This window comes from Protopterus annectens, chromosome 1.part1 (genome assembly GCF_019279795.1).
Source record: "Protopterus annectens isolate FY-2018-M chromosome 1.part1, PAN1.0, whole genome shotgun sequence".
Classification (NCBI taxonomy): Eukaryota; Metazoa; Chordata; order Ceratodontiformes; family Protopteridae; genus Protopterus; species Protopterus annectens.
The window spans coordinates 1,287,375,306-1,287,394,878 of NC_056726.1; positions in this window are offsets into that span (position 1 = coordinate 1,287,375,306).

Consider the following 19,573-nt stretch of genomic DNA (forward strand, 5'->3'; position numbering starts at 1 on the left):
CTGGTGGGTACAGCTGCCTCAATGCAGCTATTAACATGCTTGTACAGGGTTTCTTTGAACAGTTCTGCATAGGCAGCATTGTTCTCAAGGTTTATGGTGGGCATGACATTTTGTCAGGTTCTTAATAGCAGGAGGTTAGCCTTAGAGTAGTTCCTGAACATTCCATGTTTAATTGAGGGACCAGGTTTTATTTATTTTATTTATTATTTTATTTTACATTTGTTTACAGGGAATGTCCAACTGGATATATGTCCATTTACAGTGGAGGCCCAGGGAGAAAAGCTCCAGAAAGCAGAGCATAAATCCATTAGGAACAATAGAAACATTTAGAGACAAGTATAATATGCAGTTTTCAGTAGGGTGACAAACATAGATTAAACATAGTAGACAACATCAAAATCATGCGGCTTCAATTTCAGACAATAATACATGGAGTTATGGGCTAAGCCCCTTCAAGAATTTGTACATTTATTAGAGTATAAGATTGAAATGCTTAGGGAGAGTTTCCAGGAACAGAGGGTGGTGATTAGTCGGGGTTTAAGCAGGGACATTGCCAATTCTGTTGGAAGTGTAGTTGCAGGTAGCATATTCCAAGTTTTGCCTACTGAGTTGGCAAATAGTGAGTCCCCAGCCACATTTATGCTCTTAGTTGTTTGTACCAGCAGTTTGTCAGCAGAGTGTAGTGTCCTCAGGTTGCTGGATGGTTTGATGACCTTATTTAGTGCTGGTGTTTTTTCGGGTTGATATAGTATTTTGTGGGTTATTATAAGTTGGTTGTATCGGAGAAGACTGGGCCACTCTAGCCATCCTAGTTGAGTTAGGTTGATACAATGATGGGCCCTAGAGGTAGCACTGGTAGCAAATCTAGCAATATGGTTGTAACAACTAGCAAGTTTGGTAAGGGTGGCTTGGTTCAGTTTAGTGAAGAGGTGGGAGGCATAGAGGAGGGTAGATAGCAGGTGGGCCCGAGCAATAGTGGTTCTTGCAAAAGGAGTGAGGAAGGGTTTGATCCTGTATAGGGAGCTCAGTTTTTTGTTGACAGATTTGATGGCTTGATTGACATGGATATCGTATTTTAGGGCATTATCGACTGTGACACCCAGGAGTTTTGTGTGAGTATCTGGGGATATAATTGTGCCATTGTTGGAACTTATAGTAAAGAATGGTGAGGAGGATTTGCAGGTGGGGAAAAGATGAGCAGTTTAGTTTTCTTGGGGTTTAACAGAAGCTGTCAGTTTGCAAACCATTTTTCTACATTATTGAAAGTATTCTGGGTTAGGGTTATAAGCTCAGTTGAGGAGGAGGTGGTACATATTAAAGTAGAGTCATCAGTGTATTACATGCAGGTAGCCTTGGGAGTGATGGTGGGTAGGTCATTGATAAAGACTGAGAAGAGTAGGGGTCCTAATATGGAGCCTTGGGGGACTCCATGAGTAATGGTTAGATGTGTGGATGGGGTATTCAACCATAAAACTGCTTGTTGTCTATCAGACAGGTAAGATTGGAACCATTTAATGGAACTACTATTCAGTGAAAGTTCCTTCAGGGTGCGGAGAAGCAATTGGTGATTGACCATATCAAAGGCCTTACTGAAATCTAGGAAGAGAGCTGAGGTAAGTTTGTTATTGTTTCAATTGATGTTGATAGTGTTAGAGAAGGATAGAAGGACTGATGTGGTGCTGTGGTGTGGCCTAAAACCATGCTGAGAGTTGGCCAATAGTTTATTTTGGCTGAGACAGTGCATTAATTGGTTGTGGACACACTTTTCCATAATTTTGACCAGTGGTAATAGTATGGCTATTGGTCGGAAGTTTGAGAGGACTAAATAATTCCCTCCTTTATGAAAGGGAATGACATGGGAAACTTTCCAGAGAGAGGGGATAGTGGCTTCAGTCAAGGTGCTCTTTATCATGATCGAGACAGGGTATGCAATGGCATCTGCCCCTTTTTGTAAATATTCTGGTGGGAGGAGATCAGCTGCCAGGCTAGTGGGCTTTAGTTTGTTAATTAGAGATCGGATGGTCGATGTAGATACAGGTTGGAAGGCGAAAGGGAGTGTGGTAGTGGTTGTGGAGGAGTTTTGAAAGGAGCTGGTGGGGGGTAGTTGGCTAGCTAGTGACTGGATGTTTTTGGTAAAAATGTTGTTAATGATGTTAGCAGTTTCCTCTGGAGTTTTAAGGTCGCAAGTTGAGGGGGTGGGGGTGGAGGTTTGGCCAGGGTGGAGCAGTTTGTTTATGCCTGCCCAAAATTTTGAGGTTTGTTCTGGCGTTTTTGCTGAAGGTGTTGATAGAAGGTTTTTTTTGTCTAACAATGTGGCTTTCTTGGTATCATTCCTTAGTTGTCTGTATTTAATATCATCAAGTGGGTCTTTGGACGTGAGCCATTTGTCCCATGCTTTATTTCTTGCTATGATTTTGGTTTTGGTTACTTTAGAGAGTCAGGGGGCGGTCTTTGTTTTGGCTCTAAGGGTGTGGATAGGAGCATGGGAATCTAGAATGGAGAGGAATTTAGAATTAAAATAGTCTACAGCATCATCTAGTGGAGATTCATTAAGTATGGCCCAATTGCATACTCTGAGTACATTCTGAAAGTCAGTGGAGTTAAAGTTTTTGTTGTTTCTGATAGATTTATAAAGAACTTGGTGGTGATTATCTACTTTATGCTTAATGATGTAAGTGAGGAAGTGGTCACTTATATCATCTGGGCGGGTACCCGTGTTATACAGGTCTGGGTGATTGTTGATAAGAATCCAATTCAGGATACTGCCTTTGTAGTTGGATTTATTTATTCTGGTGGGTGAGGATACAAGTTTTGTGGTCTGACCTTACCAGGGAAGGCATTACAGTAGGGGGTATGCAGCAGTCTCCCATATTAGTGAGGACCAGATCCAGTATGGTTGCACGCCTGGTTGGTGCATTTACTATCTGGTCCAGGGAGTTTGTGTTTGCAAAATCCAGGAATCTCTGTGCATGTACGTTTGGTTGTATAGGATTCCCAGTTAATACTGGGGTAATTAAAGTCACCCATTAATATGGTATTGGGTTGGACATTTAGTGTCTCTAATAAGTTTAAATATATGGTATGGGTTTCCCAGGTCATAGAGGGAGACCTATAGCTTGCAAGGACATGGTATTGAATTTTACCTATGGTGATTTGAACATGGATCAGCTCAAGTGCATTGTCATGTTTGACCAGCCTTGAAGTATATTTATTTTTGATGTAAATAGAGACACCTCCACCTTTAGTCCCTGCCTGTGAAGTAGCTGGCCTAAATGTGTGGAAGGCATTATAACCTTGCACTGTTGGTGTGCTCTCTGTGGTTTTAAACCATGCCTCAGTGACTGCACAGACATCACTATTATCTGGGGTAAAGTGAGCTTCTAGGTTTTTTGTTTAGACTCCTAGCATTGAGCAGTAATACCTGTATATTTTCTTGGTTTTGATTTGATATGTCGAAAGTACTTTCAGTTTGGCATTGCCTGAAAAAGGCACTATGGGGGAAGGCAATGTTTAGCTAATATTTGAAAGCCTAGAGGGGAAAGGTGCAGACCATCCCTGGCAAAGAAGCATGGTCTGTTGACCATCTCCTTCCATGCTGACAAATATTGCACCCCCTGAGAATGACACCAGAAATTATGCCAGTTATTAAAATAATTAAATTAAATAAAATTGCCCAATATAATGGTAGGGTAGTCGTTTATTAGGTGTATTAAACTGAAATTCCTTGTGTTTCACTCTTCAGGTATGGAATAATAAATTAGAGGTTGAGGGGATGAAGGTATAATATTGAATGAAGCCAGATTTTTCAGACTACTTCAAGAATAAGTCTTTATTTTGGAGTACACATTTTTTCACTTTTTTTGTTTCTGAGACTGTGATAGTGCCTCCCCTATTTTGACTTTCAGCCATGCATTGGGGAATCTTAATTTCATCTGCAAACATTTACTACAGAAACTTCAGTTTGTTTCCAGGATTTCAGAACATGTATTGGGCACAACAGTTCTGATTTCCTTTTCCAAAGTTATTTCACTTTATAACTCACTTCTGTTATTTTCTGTATAATCTCAAAAAGCCCTTGTCACTTTGCAAGGAAACCATTTACAGCAGCAAGTAATAATGCAATTAATTTATCTCGTGGCTTGGACAGTATCACATGTGCAGTTCTGCTTTATGCTTTCTGTTGTGCCTATTCTGTCTTCTAAATATGTAGACTTAAACGAGGCCTTATAGTTTTTATTCTGTACTGCAAACGTGTAAAATTCCATTCCCTATCACACTTTTAGAAAGTGGATTTTCTCCCTTTCGTGATATGTTTGCTACACCTAGCAAGCCCTGAGGATGTCTACTATACAACAATTTGAATGGTGTGAATCCACTTGAAACTTAGGGTACAGCTCTTACAGAAAAGAGAAGACTTGGATGCAATTAGTCCCATTTTTCCCCAACTAATTGTGTAACCATTCCTTGTTAAATGATAAACAAAACAACAAAACTAAAAAAAAAAAAATAAGAAATGAAGCACTATGGAACGCAACAGTGCCATTTATTAATAATAAGTTTAGCACTTTTGTCAGTGGTCGACTTTTGACTTCATCAGAACCAACTCAAAATTTGTCAAAAAACATTTTTATAAGCAATGCCCAAATCCACCTGGCATACTTAATTAAAATCAATTAAATGCATCAATAAATTACTTAAAGGCAAATACCATACCATAACACACATTGTTAGAACCCTTTCTAATACAGACTTGAAGGTTTTGTCAAAGTGTATATCTAGTCCATCTGTCTGATGGTAGCATACAGATTCCACACAACAAAAGGAAGGAAAAAACAATTAATACCAGCTCTACTTTTCACCAAACGCAATTTAATGCTACAATAAAATTTTCTTAGTGCCTCGACCACAAATAGCCTTTACAGAGTAAAAATCTCAGCTACTAAAAAGCTCACATTTTATACTTTGACTTAATTACATTGCCTTCAATTAACCAATTACATACAAATTATTAAAATTCAATTCATATTGTGTTTAAAGTAAAAACACCATTAAATAAAACGTTGCCAATTGCATTGCTTATTCAACCCATTGGGTTGCAAAGTATTATATTTAATAATAAAAATAGATTCCTTTCTCCTTAACCTTTGTTTCAACATTTCCACATTTCCATATTGATGTGACACTTGTTCTAAAACTGTTACTTTCAAGCTTTCTACTTCCCCCTTATGTACCCTATTAAAGTGTTCTGCTACAGGACTGATAACCTTATTTTTCCTAACATCTCTAAAATGTTCCTTTATTCTTTCACCAAGACTTCTTTTGGTTTCCCCTATGTAATATTTATTACACGAACAACTTATGGCATAAATTACCCCTTTGCTTGTACAGGTATACCTGCCTAAAGTGTCGAATTTCTTCCCTTCTATTCTACCCTCTCTAGTTGGGATATACTGGCAAATGGAACACTTTCCATAAGGGAAACTTCCTATTCCTATCATATTTCTTAAAATGTTTTCTTTCGGTTTGAAATATTTGCTATGAACTAAAAAATCTTTCAAGTTCCGTCCCCTCTGATAAGAAATTCTCAGTTCAATTTGAGACAGTGAAGGGACATCTTTTTTCACTTGTTTCCAATACCCTTTAACTAATTCATTGAGTTTATCTGAAAAAACGGTATATTTGGAGACAAAGAACAAGAAATTATTAGTTGTAACCTCATTGTTATTATTTAATTTAATTTTCTTCCTGTCCGATTTTGGAACCCTGGCTCCTCTACTATCATAAATTTTAGAATAACTTTTAAACACTTCTTCTGGACTGTAACCCCTATTTACAAACAAAGCTGCAACTTCTCTAGCTTCATGACTTGCTTCCTTTCCATCACTGCACAATCTTTTTATTCTTAACATTTCTCCATAAGGAATAGATGCCAATGTGTGACTAGGATGGCAGCTGCTAGCATGCAACATCCAATTAATTTGGTCAAATTTCCTATGTATTGTAGTATGAATTTTTGTTCTCACTATACCCTTTAATGTTATATCTAAAAAAATAACTTCTAAGCCTGTTTGAATTCCATCAAATTTAATCTCATATTCATTGGCATTAAGATATTGTATATATGCCGATACTTGATTATTTCCCCCTTTACAAATGAAAACCAAATCATCAATAAATCAGAAGTATTTTATTACATATTTCCTAAATAATATACTTCTATAGATGTGTACATTTTCAACCAACCCCATGAACAAGTTGGCATAAACTGGGGCAAAAGCCGTCCCCTTTGCTGTTCCCTTTTTCTGTCTATATAAGCTGCCTATAATTGGATGCAATTAGTCCCATTTTTCCCCAACTAATTGTGTATCATTTCATGTAAATGATAAACAAAACAACAAAACTAAAAAAAAATAAGAAACAAAGCACTATGAAACACAACAGTGCCATTTATTAACAATAAGTTTAGTGCTTTTGTCAGTGGTCGACTTTTGACTTCATCAGAACCAACTCAAACTCTGTCAAAAAACATTTTTATAAGCAATGCCCAAATCCACCTGACATACTTAATTAAAATCAATTAAATGCATCAATAAATTACTTAAAGGCAACTACCATACCATAACACACATTGTTAGAACCCTTTCTAATACAGACTTGAAGGTTTTACTAGAAAAAAGCAGTACTAGTTCTTTTATTATGGCTTTGTAGATGACTCTTTATAAAGGCACTACCTCAGGAAATGTTTCCAGATCAACAGAGAAGGTGAAGTCAATCACTGTACTTCAACAGATTATGATAGTGAAACCCAGAATAATGGTCAAATAATTATTGACCATTCTTGGACAAGTGGTGTTCACTATATTAATGGTCCCTTTGGTCAGATTACACATGTAGAAAATACAGTAGCACCTAGGGAACATGTTGGATGAGCAGAACCAGTCATTGTCGTTTTCTATCCTTGTGTTGCTTTGTATCAGAATTAAACTACTACAGAACTAATTTGGAAAGAAACATGGATGTGCAACTCAGACAACCTGTGCCCAACCTGGTCCTGATCACAGATGTGACAGAAGTCGCCTGTATAGCCCACACCTTGAATCTCAAAGTAGATGGCACCTGGACACCCAAGGTAGTAAAGACTGTCTGTGAGATAGAAACTTTAACCATTATACCCCAACCCCCAATAAATAATATCAAATAGATACATATGAGACTATTAGTCTATAGACTAGCCAACACCAGAGGTCAGAATCAAATCCTGAATCTTGCGTGTGAAGTAAAGGCCTTAACCATTATGCCGTCCTTGCACTACACCTTTACAGAGTTACTATGACAACCTGAGTCAGACATGTCCTTTAGATCTACATATATACCAACAAAGGAGAATTGCATTGCAGAACATTTAAGGGGGAGCTATATATATCCACACATAAGGATGATAGACAGGGAGTCATTCCTTGGTGTAACAGTCAGATGGGGTTGTACGAGAAACAGACCTTTTTGTTTCTCCAAGCAACAGACAGCTGAAAAAAGTCTGCTCCAAAACACCTCACAAACTGGCTTTTTGAAGTGGATACCTTTACACTGAATTGAGAGATCTATTTCTGTTTGTTCCCCAAAGCAATCCAAAAGATCACATAAGAAAGGCCAGAAATGATTCTCTTAACTCCTTTTGTCCAAGGCAATAATGTTTCTTTCACCTCATTTACACATCCTAATATGTATCCTAATTTGACCACCTTAAACTGAGCAGTTTAAGTGATATTATCTTATTCTCCTTCGCTCATCTTTTTCTTTAAGAATGTACTAACAATTATTAGGGAAGCTTTGAGTCCTAGTACAATGAAATCATAACTAGCAAAATAGAATATGTTTTCCCTCTATTGTCAAAGGAGGAACCAGCACCATAAACCAGTGGATGTGTCTCTGGTTCTTCAACATTTCTCTGAGCTGTTTGATAGAGGCCCAGCTTATATCTCAGTGAAGGTACCCTTACATTCTGTGCTTATCTGCTTACTGTCAGGTCCCACTGGCATCCAGACCACCAATGAAACAGTTTCTAAAGTGAATTCTTCTCTTCAGACTTTCCGGGAAGAGTTGACTGCAGCCTTGGACCAAAACTATGGGTTGGAAAACTAACATTGACAATCTTTGAAATAGCAGCATCAGTAACCATGAAAGTCTTGACTTGGAAAAATGCATTCCTCCTATCATGTAACCTCCATCAGAAAGGTATCAGAATTAGGTGTTAATGTGTAAAAAAACTTATATTAAATTCCACACAAACAGGGCAACTGTACACATTAACCCCTCCTTCATGTCTAAGGTGGTTGCAAAACTAGCCTTCAGTCAAGCTAATCAATTAACTGTTTTTCCTTTATACTGCAAAACAAAAAGGAATGAATCTTGCACATTCACAGATAACTGAGGCATTATTGTGACCGATCCAAAGCTGTTAGTTAATGAGAACAATTATTTTTCTCCTTTGTTGTAAAACTTGGGTTAGCTGTCAGTAAGCAGAGCATCTTTGAACACAAAACACGTGCATTAACTTTTTAATAAAGCAGTGAAAAGTCAGCATGGTAGAAATGCAAGGTGGACAGGTTGCTATGCAGCGACTTTGCTACAGCACACTAAATAACCTGCCCTCACTTGCGATTTACTCTCTAAGGAGCACATTGTGCTTTTGAAATAAATGGTGCACAGAACAATGCTAAACTACTTTGCTATGTACCATTCATGTCATTCTGAAGTGCACTGAGAATGCATGAGCAAATACGTGATTCTGCATATTAATTATGCCTCCACCTTTGCCGAGAGCATACTCACTGTTGCCTGTCTGATGAAAGCCATTGAAAAAAAGAAATGGATTTTGTTAATAGAACTACTACATTTAAATGTAAACAGAGAGGTTTCATTATACTCAGATGGCTCTTGCAATTTTTCTAACTCCATTTAAAACTGTTGACAAAATTGACCTTGTGATATCAAGAAACTAAATTAGCAAGAAAATATCCAAGGTAGAAGTTTGTAAATAATTTCATCACAGAACACTTAAACTGCACAGCCATCACTTATCTGGTTCAAACTATTTTTTAATACTGTATTAAGGCATAGTAAAATCAGTCATTTACTTATGTTTCATATAGATTATGTGGCATGCAAAGTACAAACCTATGTTGCCTTATGTTCCAGTAGTTTTCAAAAAATTAAATCCTTGATAATAGAGGCACATCCACCTTCGTTAATTTCATCCTCGTCTTCTGAAATGGAATCCTTGATAATAGAGGCACATCCACCTTCGTTAATTTCATCCTCGTCTTCTGATTTCTCCTTGCCGGCACTAGATAAGAAATCCTTTAGCATGCACTCCAATGATATGAAGGTGACATTAAAAGATATCGCATGTCCTTATGGTACAACATAACAATAAATTTAACTACCAATGATAATCTCAGTCCTCTCCCACACAGCTGTGACTGTAGATCATTCCTTACAACAAAAACTATGTTCTGGTTCTTATCACATGGATAAGACAAGTTTTACTATAAATCCACTTTGATTATAAATACAATAATCCTAAGATTCTAAATAAAGCTCAAGTGACATACGAAAAATGTATTTGAAGTGATCAGCTTCCACCATAAAATCTAAATAATTAATCAAACCACAAAGGGATAACCATCATTAAGGAATATTTCTTTTCAATCAATAAGCATCATTTAAACCCTGAGGAAAAAGTGCTCCCAGATTAAAAATCATTTGTTGTTCACTTTTATTCATATACTCATGCTGTCTGCTTAATAAGTCTTCTGTGTGGAATCTGTATAAACAAAAGTGCTTCATGAAATAAGGTTATTGGCAATAACATGTTCTGTAGTCTATGTTGATATTTATGCATCTGAGTTTAATGATCTATTGGTATAACTGGCTAAGACTCTTGCTATAAAAATGTAATTCATTATAAATATTTTTTTACAAACACAGGGTACAGTCATGGGGACTTTGATTACTGTTATATACTCATATATGTTCATGGGTTACTCTGATTAGAATTTTACACATTATGCAACTGTTATGGCTTCTTGGAACAGATCATTGTTTTGTGTCATTACCTAGATGATATCTGGTTGATCTGGGAAGGTAGAAGGGATTGTCTCTTATTCTGAATAGATCTTTTAAATAATATAGATTTTGGTCTCAGTTTTACCTTTCTGTGTGTCTTAAGGTGCAATTGCAGTGTGCTTGAAGAAATAGAACAGGTAATATAGGGCTCAGATCCAATTTACAGATAAAGTGGGGTGAGTTTGGCATAATGGTTAAGGTCTTCACTGATTCTGACCTCAGATTATTGACTAGGCTTAAAATGTCCCTTCAGGTCAGTTAGTCTAGTATGACCCTATGAACTTAGAAGGCAGAATATTTCACAATTGATTTCCTGAGTATTAATATCAAAAAAGGTTTTGGATGGTACTATGTGTAATATCCTTCATAGAAAACCATTTTCTAAGACTAAGATTTAATGGCTAATAATTTTCATCCTTGTCATAAAGTGTCTTCTTTTCCTCTTCTCATTCTATTGCTTTTCCCTCTCAAGTTCTGTGCTCCTTTGCCAATTTTCTACAGTAAATTCAACCACTGTCTTGCCCATTCTTTGTAACCCTAATTGCAGTCATCCCTATTGGCAGAATCTCCTTTCACCATTCTAGTGTTGGCTTAATTTTTAAATACTTTCTGCTACTTTATGAATATAATATTGTCTATGGATTTTGTTATTTTGTTTAAAGACCAGCATTTAAAATCCCACTCTCTCTCCTTAATTTTTGAATTTGCCCCTGCTTCATTATCATCCCTTTCCACTTTGAAATATAACTTTCTGCTTGTGTTATGTATATGAGCCTTAACTGTGTAGCTCTAAAATAAGCCTTCAAATCAAGTAATCCCAATCTACCTTGATCTATTTGAAGGATCAGCTTATCCCACCTGGCCCTTGCCCTCTTCTCTTCCCAGATAAAATTCTTTAACTTTTTATTCATTATTGTCCATGACTTCTCCTCTGGTTGATAAAGATATGCCTGACCTTTATATAAAACTAAAGGGACTAAAAACATTTTCACTGCTTTTATCTTACAATCTATATCTATAAAGAAGAGCTTCTAGTTTCTCAGCTTTTTTGTATTATGTTTTATTTAGCCTTTTCCTATATATCCTCAGCTGCCATGGCAGAATCCTTTTTAACCTATCCTCAGAAATATTTTGTTTTATCATGTCCCCATAAATATGGGTATTACTGAAACATTTCTATTCTAGCTACACAGTTTAGAGCTATAGCCTTTGTTTTGTCTTCATTAATTTTAGTTCCCCCATAAAAACTTGAAACAGTTTCAAATGATTCATAATGATGAGATGTCCTTTTCTGGTTTTATTTTATACAAAATAATATCTTCTGCAAATAAAGGCAACTTTTCTTGACTGCCATACCAATTATATCTTTGAATTTCAGATTCCCTTATTATCTTTGCCAGTGGCTATAATTATAATGCAAAGAACAAAGTGGAAAGAGAGCACCCCTGCCTGGTTCCTCTGTTCAGACACAACTTATCAGAGAAGAATTTGTGCCTCCGAGCCCTCATATATCCTCCTAATTAACCTTACTATTGTATCAGGGAACGCAATATCTTTCTTTGCCCTGCTCATAAAATCCCAACTTGCTTTGTCAAATGCTTTCTCTAGATCAAAACCCAACAACAATGATAACAGTGGTATTTTCTTGTATTCTGGTTCCCTCTGGATCATCATTGTTCTATTCATGTTGTGAAATGTTTGCATTACTTTCACAAAACCACACTGCATATCTATTAATTTTGGCTTTTTCTTTGCTATTCTTTTAGTTATTCTAGACACAGATACTTTATAGTCATGGTTTAAAATTGGAATGGGCTTATATGAAGATGGGTCTCATGGGCCTTTACCATTTGTAGGTATCAGAGCCACCATAGCTTTCTTTCAGGATGATTTTGCTTCCCCTCCTATTAAACTGCTGTTAAACAAAACTTTCCAGATCTTTACCCTCCTAGATTCCAAACATCCACGTGGCTTTCCATCAGATTGATTATACATCACCAATATTATCCCATTTCCTCCTATCATAAATGTTAATTGTTGATTCTCATCTGCTTCTAACCTTGGAATACTCAAGTCTTCCATAAATGTTTCCATTTGTGATTTTTATTTCCACATTCCTCTGTTTTATTCAAGTTTTTATAACATTTCAAAAACAGCTGCAATAATTTCAGAGGATCTCTGATTATTTTTCTTATTATAGGCTCCCTAATTTGAAAGCAGCCTTTCATTTTTTCTTTTGCCTAAGTCATTGCCCTAAGAGATTCTGTGCTGTGGAGTTATCACCATAAAACAGTAGTTTAACAGCAGTCTTTCTAAACTCATGCATATTATCATGATACTCTCTTATTTTCTCCTTAGCATCTGCAGTTGCACCTCTTCTTGTTCTAGGAGATTCTAATTATTGTGCAATAATTTAGCCTTTGTCCCTCTAAATATTTTTTGTAATTTCTTAACTATATCCCTTTTTTCTTGGGTCTATATTAGATCAGCGAATGCTTAAAAAAGCAAATGCTGATTGATCGAACTTAAGTAAGTGAAAGCTTACAATCTCGAACTGTCAGATCAGTGATTTTTTTTCCTAGGGAAAAAGTCACTGATCCAAAACACATACACACAACACAAGCACACCAAATAAACAGCAATCCACACACATACACCTAAAATCTGACACCTAACCCTACACTAAACTATACACACACCAATAACTATTCACTTTCCTAACCCAAACCCTAACCCTAAGGTCCATCACTATCGCACACTCACCTCACCCGCTCCCTAACTCTAACTCACCTAACCTGCCCTAATCCTCACGTTCACACAATTGCACACATACCTAACCCGTGCCCTAACTCTAACTCACCTAACCCACCCTAACACTCACATCCACACAATCGCGCAATTACCTGAATCCGACCCGTAACTTTCTACCACAGCAATGAAAATACCAAAACAACAGAAATGGACAACCAAATTCTTTCCCTAGGAAAAAATTCAGATTTCTGTTGCTTCGATATTTTAATCATTCGCTTAAATAAGTTCGATCAATCAGCGTTCGCTTTTTTAAGCATTTGCTAATCTAATATAGACCCTTTTTCTTTTATTTCTACTCTGTTTTTAAATTCCACTTTCATTTTATCCTACTCACTAGCTATAATTTCTGAAGAAATTACTATCTTTGCTAATAACTCTCAAATAATTTCCACTACCCATTCCTTAATTTCCTCTCTTTTGAACAGGCAGGTGGGGAAGTACCAGTGTCTCTTTTTACTTCATTCCCCTGATTTTGTATCTTAGTTGTTACTGACACATGAACTGAAATTACTGGATGTGTATCGAAGCTTTCAATTAAATGCATATGTTCCTCTGAAACATAATTTCTGTCTAGTCTAGCCCGGTTATTGTACCGTGGGGAATAATAGGTATTTCTTTAGACATCTGTCCTCTTTTGTTATATTTTCCCTTCTAGGTACCCTAGACACATCCTCACTATTGCAAAACAAGTTCCAGTCCCCCCTATAAGTAATATTCCCTGATGAAAGCTGATTATTTCTCCCAAAATATTCTCATGCTCCATAGTAGCAGTTTTAGGTAGAATATGAATATATGCCAGTGCAATATGCCTCCCTTGCCAGTAGTCCCTTACTACCACAAATCTACCATAACTATATTTTTTCCTCTGCTATCACTATTGAAGCTTCTCTATCAATGAGTAGGAGTACTCCCCTTTTCCTTCATCCCTGATAGTCTGCTGAATATCTATCCTGAAATCCTTTCTTTATCAAATTCACAAGCTTACTTCTTTCCAAATGTCTTTCCTGTAGCATTGCTATTTTTGCTATTCCAAATATAATGCAGTACTCTTACCTTTGTCTATACCTATGAGGACATTCACATTCCAAAATAATATGTTTAGTGTAGCTATTATGATAAGAAGTTATTATTCCCACCTATTATATATGACAGCTTTTTAAATGTCTATTTCCAGTTTTTGTGTTACATGCATCCACTAATGTTTGGAAGGTTGATCTCTTTTGCAATTGTTTCTTGTCATCTCCATTTGAGCCTATGTCATATTTTAAAAGACTTTTTGTTTTAATGAAAACCCTCATAAATACTCTAAGAACATTATTGTAACCCATTAAGTTAAAACAGATATACACAATACTATGTACATCTTCAAATAATGAAGTTTAACCCTCTTGAATAGACAGCTGCACTCACAAGTATTAACTAACCTAAACTTAAGGTTATTTATGCTAAGTTTCATATTACAGCCTGTGTTCCTACTTACAGTAAGTGCTGTCTGTGCTTGTTTTATCATTATTCTCCTCTATGTGAAAAACAGCTTGTATGCTTTCAGAAAAATATGCACTGGCTATCTTTAAATAAAACTAAATTATATATTGTTTTAGTATTTAGTTACTGGAAAATCTGCTATCTCTTATTCACCTCCAGTAATTTCAAACTTTATTTTTTACAGAGCTACTTGCCATTGTACCTTTTAATTTTTATGTTTCTCTCAGTAAACAATGTCTGGACCTCTTGATTTATTGCCTTCACCTTTAGTCAGCTTGTTTCCATGCATATATATATATATAAAATAGAATGTGCATCTTCCCTCAGCTGCAGACTTCTCAATTGATACTTACTGAACATTTATTTGCTAAAAGAAAACTATTCATTACATTGTGATCTCTCATTTTTAAAACCCACTTGCTTACATAAAACTTTGTCATTAGATTAAACTAAATGCATTAATCCAGGCATTCACCTATTCAAAAGTAGAAGAAAACATTTAATTTCTTCATATATTATAATCAGTGCACTTTTACATTTCACCGCCCACCCAAACATCCAAGGATTACAAACTATTAACTTAAACATGCATTTTCCTGCCTTTCTTCTCTTTTATTGTAATACCTACATTTCTTAAAACTAAAAAAGAAAAAAGTACTTGTTTATTTTAGTATCTTTATCACATATAAAAATCAATGAAAAATGTTTTACTATATAATATGCAATTTATGTCAAGAAATGTTTTCTAAAATTACTGTTGAGCAAAAATTGTTTTACTTACAGCTACTTTTTCCCCTTTGTTTCCTATTATGCCCATCCAAATATTAATGACATGAGGTGGGATACATGCCTGTCAGTCCATGAACAGTTTTAATGCAGTCAGCAAAAATCCAATTTTTCTCAGCAATTTTGTTTTTCTTGTAAAGCTATATTATTTCACAAATGTGATTGATGCTTTATTGTTCAATTATTTCATTGTTGCTAGTCTTCTCCCTGTTTATCTCCATCTCCCAACCCCAGACTTCAGTTCAAGTGCAAAGTACTCCTGATTATTCTAGTCATCTCCTATGCTTTTTTCTGTGTCGCAAGCATTTTCCCTTTTAATGCTGGAAAAGGTTTCACTGGTAGAGTTTCTGTATGAGCTTTATTATCAAAAGAATGAGAAGCAGAGTCTTCTTCTGTTTCATGGCTTACTTTTTGTTGGACAAACTTTTGTTTTTTTTCCCCTTAGTGTGTTCTTCATAAAAAAATGAACTTGATCCTCCAGGACAAATATTCTTAAGATAGCTGAAAATAGCATCTTGAATCTCACACCTGCCTCTCAACATTTCCTAATTGCTGGGATAATTTTGCTTCTATTCTGCGTGGTATACAGTGAATAATTATTTTTCACAAACAATTGCCTCATATTTTTTGTACTGTGTCCTTCTGCCAAAATTTTGTCAGAATCAATGATTTATGCAGGTAGGATTGCATCTTTACTCTGAGAAGTCTTGTCTGCTTTCTCATGGCCAGGTTTGGAGCATATACATAATGTGTCCTTTCATTCAGCAACTCCTGCTGTGGAATACCAGTCCAGCTGCTTCTTTGTACTTTCATAAAATTAATACAGTCTGTTTCTTCCACTTTCTCCGGTAGAGCAGAAAGTCTCAAGTTTTCTCTGTGTGCTCTGTCCTCTAACTCTACCATTTTTTGAAACAGCTCTTCTTGAGATGTCTTATCCTCAGCCAGCCTTTTCTTCATTTTGACCTCTGATTTTTGCAGCTTTATAATTTCATTTGAATAGCTGTTTAAGGCTTCTTCCTTTTTTCCAGCCTTTTGTTATTTGAATTGATATACTATTTCAATGTTTCTTTTATTTTAATAAGCGCTGAGTTCACTTGACTTACTTTTTTCCTCTAAATTACTGAAGCCATCTCTTACACCAAAGCTGGAGCTTGAGCTGCTTTTTGCTGAACAGCTGCAGGATTCTTCACAGTCTGTGTTTTCTCTTTACCTTTTCTAGCTGATTTTCTTTTAGGCTTTCTAAGTTTCTTCTTTGCAAACATCAATACAGTGTATTTACTAACTAGTAACTGAATCTTACTAAAACAGGCAGAATTATTGGCTTTGTATCACTTTCTTTTTTCACATTGGGAGAGCTGAAATTAAGCTTTTGATCAGTGTGCAGCCATCATGGAAAACCCAAAAAACAGTAACTTCAGTTAACTTCTTTTACTTTCTTGAATCCTTCTAAACTTTTTCATGGCAATGATTAAGCAACATATTCCTTTTCACTTTTCATGACTACAAATATCAGATAGCTCTTAATCTAATTCAGGTGACTTAAAAACACTCAAATTTATTAGAGTTGCTAGCACAACTGCTCGCTGGTCTTTTCACTACCACACTATCAGCAAAGGTCTGAGGTATGGCTATGCCTTGAATTTGGAGTCAGAAAGAGTGAGACTAGAAATGTAAATGTAGTGCATGTGCCAAAGTATGTTTCTACAAAGTACTTGACTAGCAATATACACCATTGGTGTACATCACCACTGACACTTGTGCTGGGATTAGCAATGCAGAGGAATGTATAGAGCAAAGGCCTGTGAACAGACATTTGAAAAGTGCATGGTATTGTAGAACTGGCAAATTGGGAATAATGTCAAACACTTTTAAAATGTGGGACTTAGGATACAATTGGTCAGGGTGTGTAAGACAATATTTTCCAGCTGAAGGATTAAATATGTTGTAGCTCCATCTAAAAACACCTATGCATTAAAACCAAATAGAATCAGGGAGAAAAGTGAATTGTGTGCAGTACTATACCAGGATGGCAAAAGTGTTAGATAAGCTAAGGTATCTAAGCAAGGCACAATTTCCACTGCTTGACTATATGCCCCAGAACATGCTTTGTATTTTAATTGACAGATGTAATGACAATAAATGTGTGTTTCAATGGAAGAGTTGTTTACTGTTGCCCATGCTACATCTAGTTTCAGTGTAGTTTTGGCTGTCAGGGTTTTGCTGTAAATTTTGAAATAACCATTTTACGTAAATACAAATCTATGTGATCTTTGTAGAAGTAAAAAAAAAATAGTATGTGCACTGGCAGGTGTTGTAAATAAGGAGAGACAGCAAAGTAATGGGATATCAGCAGGCATGTGGGGGTAGGGGGGCACCATCCCCTGGCTGGCACCCTATTTGCCTTGATTCAGTACTGCTAACAATTATGAACCAGACAAGCTGGCTACTGGAAAATAAAAGTGTAGAAATTATAGTTAAACAAAGAAAAACAAAACAAGTATGAGGTGAAGGAGTGTCCATTCAAAGGGGAAAAGAGTTATCAGTGAAAAAAATACAACTAAACAGGTACAGTTGGGAGAATAGGGGGAAACAAAATGAAGCAGCAACATTATTATTAAACCAGAGACAAACAAAAATGAGTATTGCTGATGTTTCAGGCCTATGGAATGAAGCTAACAAAGCGGAGTAAAGACAAAAGCAAATGCATGTTCTTTTTTTACTAAAACCTAAGACTTTATATAAACATAGTCCTCATGCTTTCCTGTCTGCAAAGACATGTGACTGCAACCATTAGTTGAATAATCAGACATGTGACAGGTGTATAAGAACTGTGTGACACTGCCACTATGTTGCTGGAAAAATGCAGTTTTTGTTTTAAGTATAAGAAATAGCAATTGTATTTGAGCTAAAATGCTTGACAAAACATTAGTATATCTTTTTGCTCAAAACGTGGTCATTTCGTAGCTTAGCAGTGCCACTATGAAGGAATGATTTGCACTAGGGAGCTTGTGAAGGCAGCCAGTGTTCAGCTTTGTTCAATGAAAGAGGACCACACCTTATGCCTATGTACATCATTCTCCTCACATCTGTTTTCTATTGTAGGGCTTTACTCGGTAGTGAGCAAGTTGTGTTTGTAAACCAGGTCATCGCATGCAGTGTGTTTTGGAACATTTATAATCTCCTGGGGCCATTTGGAAGCAGCTGTTAGTCTCCAGTATGGAGACAGCATGAAAAATAAGTTACAAAAAAGAAATTGTGGGTTTGTAAATATGCACATTTAGTTTAGCATTCAAGAACTGCAGACTCAGCCACCTTCTACTGTTTTGACTTGGCTGTATCCTTTTCACTATGCCTTTTATTTTCCATTAAAATTGTCCCTCCAGGGAAGGTCACAGATAAGGTCTGAAATACTGTTAACTACTGCTAAAAATTCATTGTCTGCTCTAAGTTGAGCCTAACGATTAAAGCACAAAACCATAAATCTTGACTTTTTACTTAAACATAACTACCATAATTACTCTCTAATTTTTCAAAATGTGCTCAGTATGCAAATGTTTAAGCTGTGTGATTTCTGTGTGCTATTTGAATGCCTTTGGAAATTTGCTGATGACAAAACATTTTTCTATCTTACTTTTTTGTTTCAATATATTGAAAGGAATGGAAAAAAAAATCACTTGAAGGTAATTAATTTGACACCCTGTTATATTTATGGCTAGGCAATAGTAATGGTAATTACTATTCTCATGCACAGACATGTGGTTTAAGTTTGTGATCTGCTAATAAACTTTATTTTGTAGTCCTAGGTTTGAGCCCCTCAGTTTCTGTTGTCTACTGTAATTATAAACAAGTCAGTCAATTACACAGTCTTACTAGGTCAGACCAGGAAGACAAACAAGGATTTGTGCTTAGTGAAGTTTACTGTCACCTACTAAATAAATACACAGACAAACAAACTGATATGGTTTCTAAACTAGAAAGTTGAGAGTGCTGTAATGAGCGGTGAGAATCTAGGGTGGTTATGCTGTCAGTTGCTCATGAGCCCCTGTTTAAGAAAATTAATTTGTGCACTTCTGGGTGGTTTTCCTTGGCTACCATGTCTTCTGGTGAAACACAAGTGCCCAAATCGGGAACATGGCTTCTTTGTGAAACAGTAATAACTGGCACTCTTATGGGTTGATCACTAATGTGTAAATGGCAGGCTTTTCCCTGGAAGATCGACATTCAGTCACAGCCTTGGAGTTTGCTTCTAGAAGTCATGGGGTGTGGGTGATGCAACCTACCCCATGTTAGGGGCATAGATGATGCTTGTTCTCCCACAAAAATACTTTTTCTTGTGTTTTTATCTTTGGCAGTGCCATTCACATTC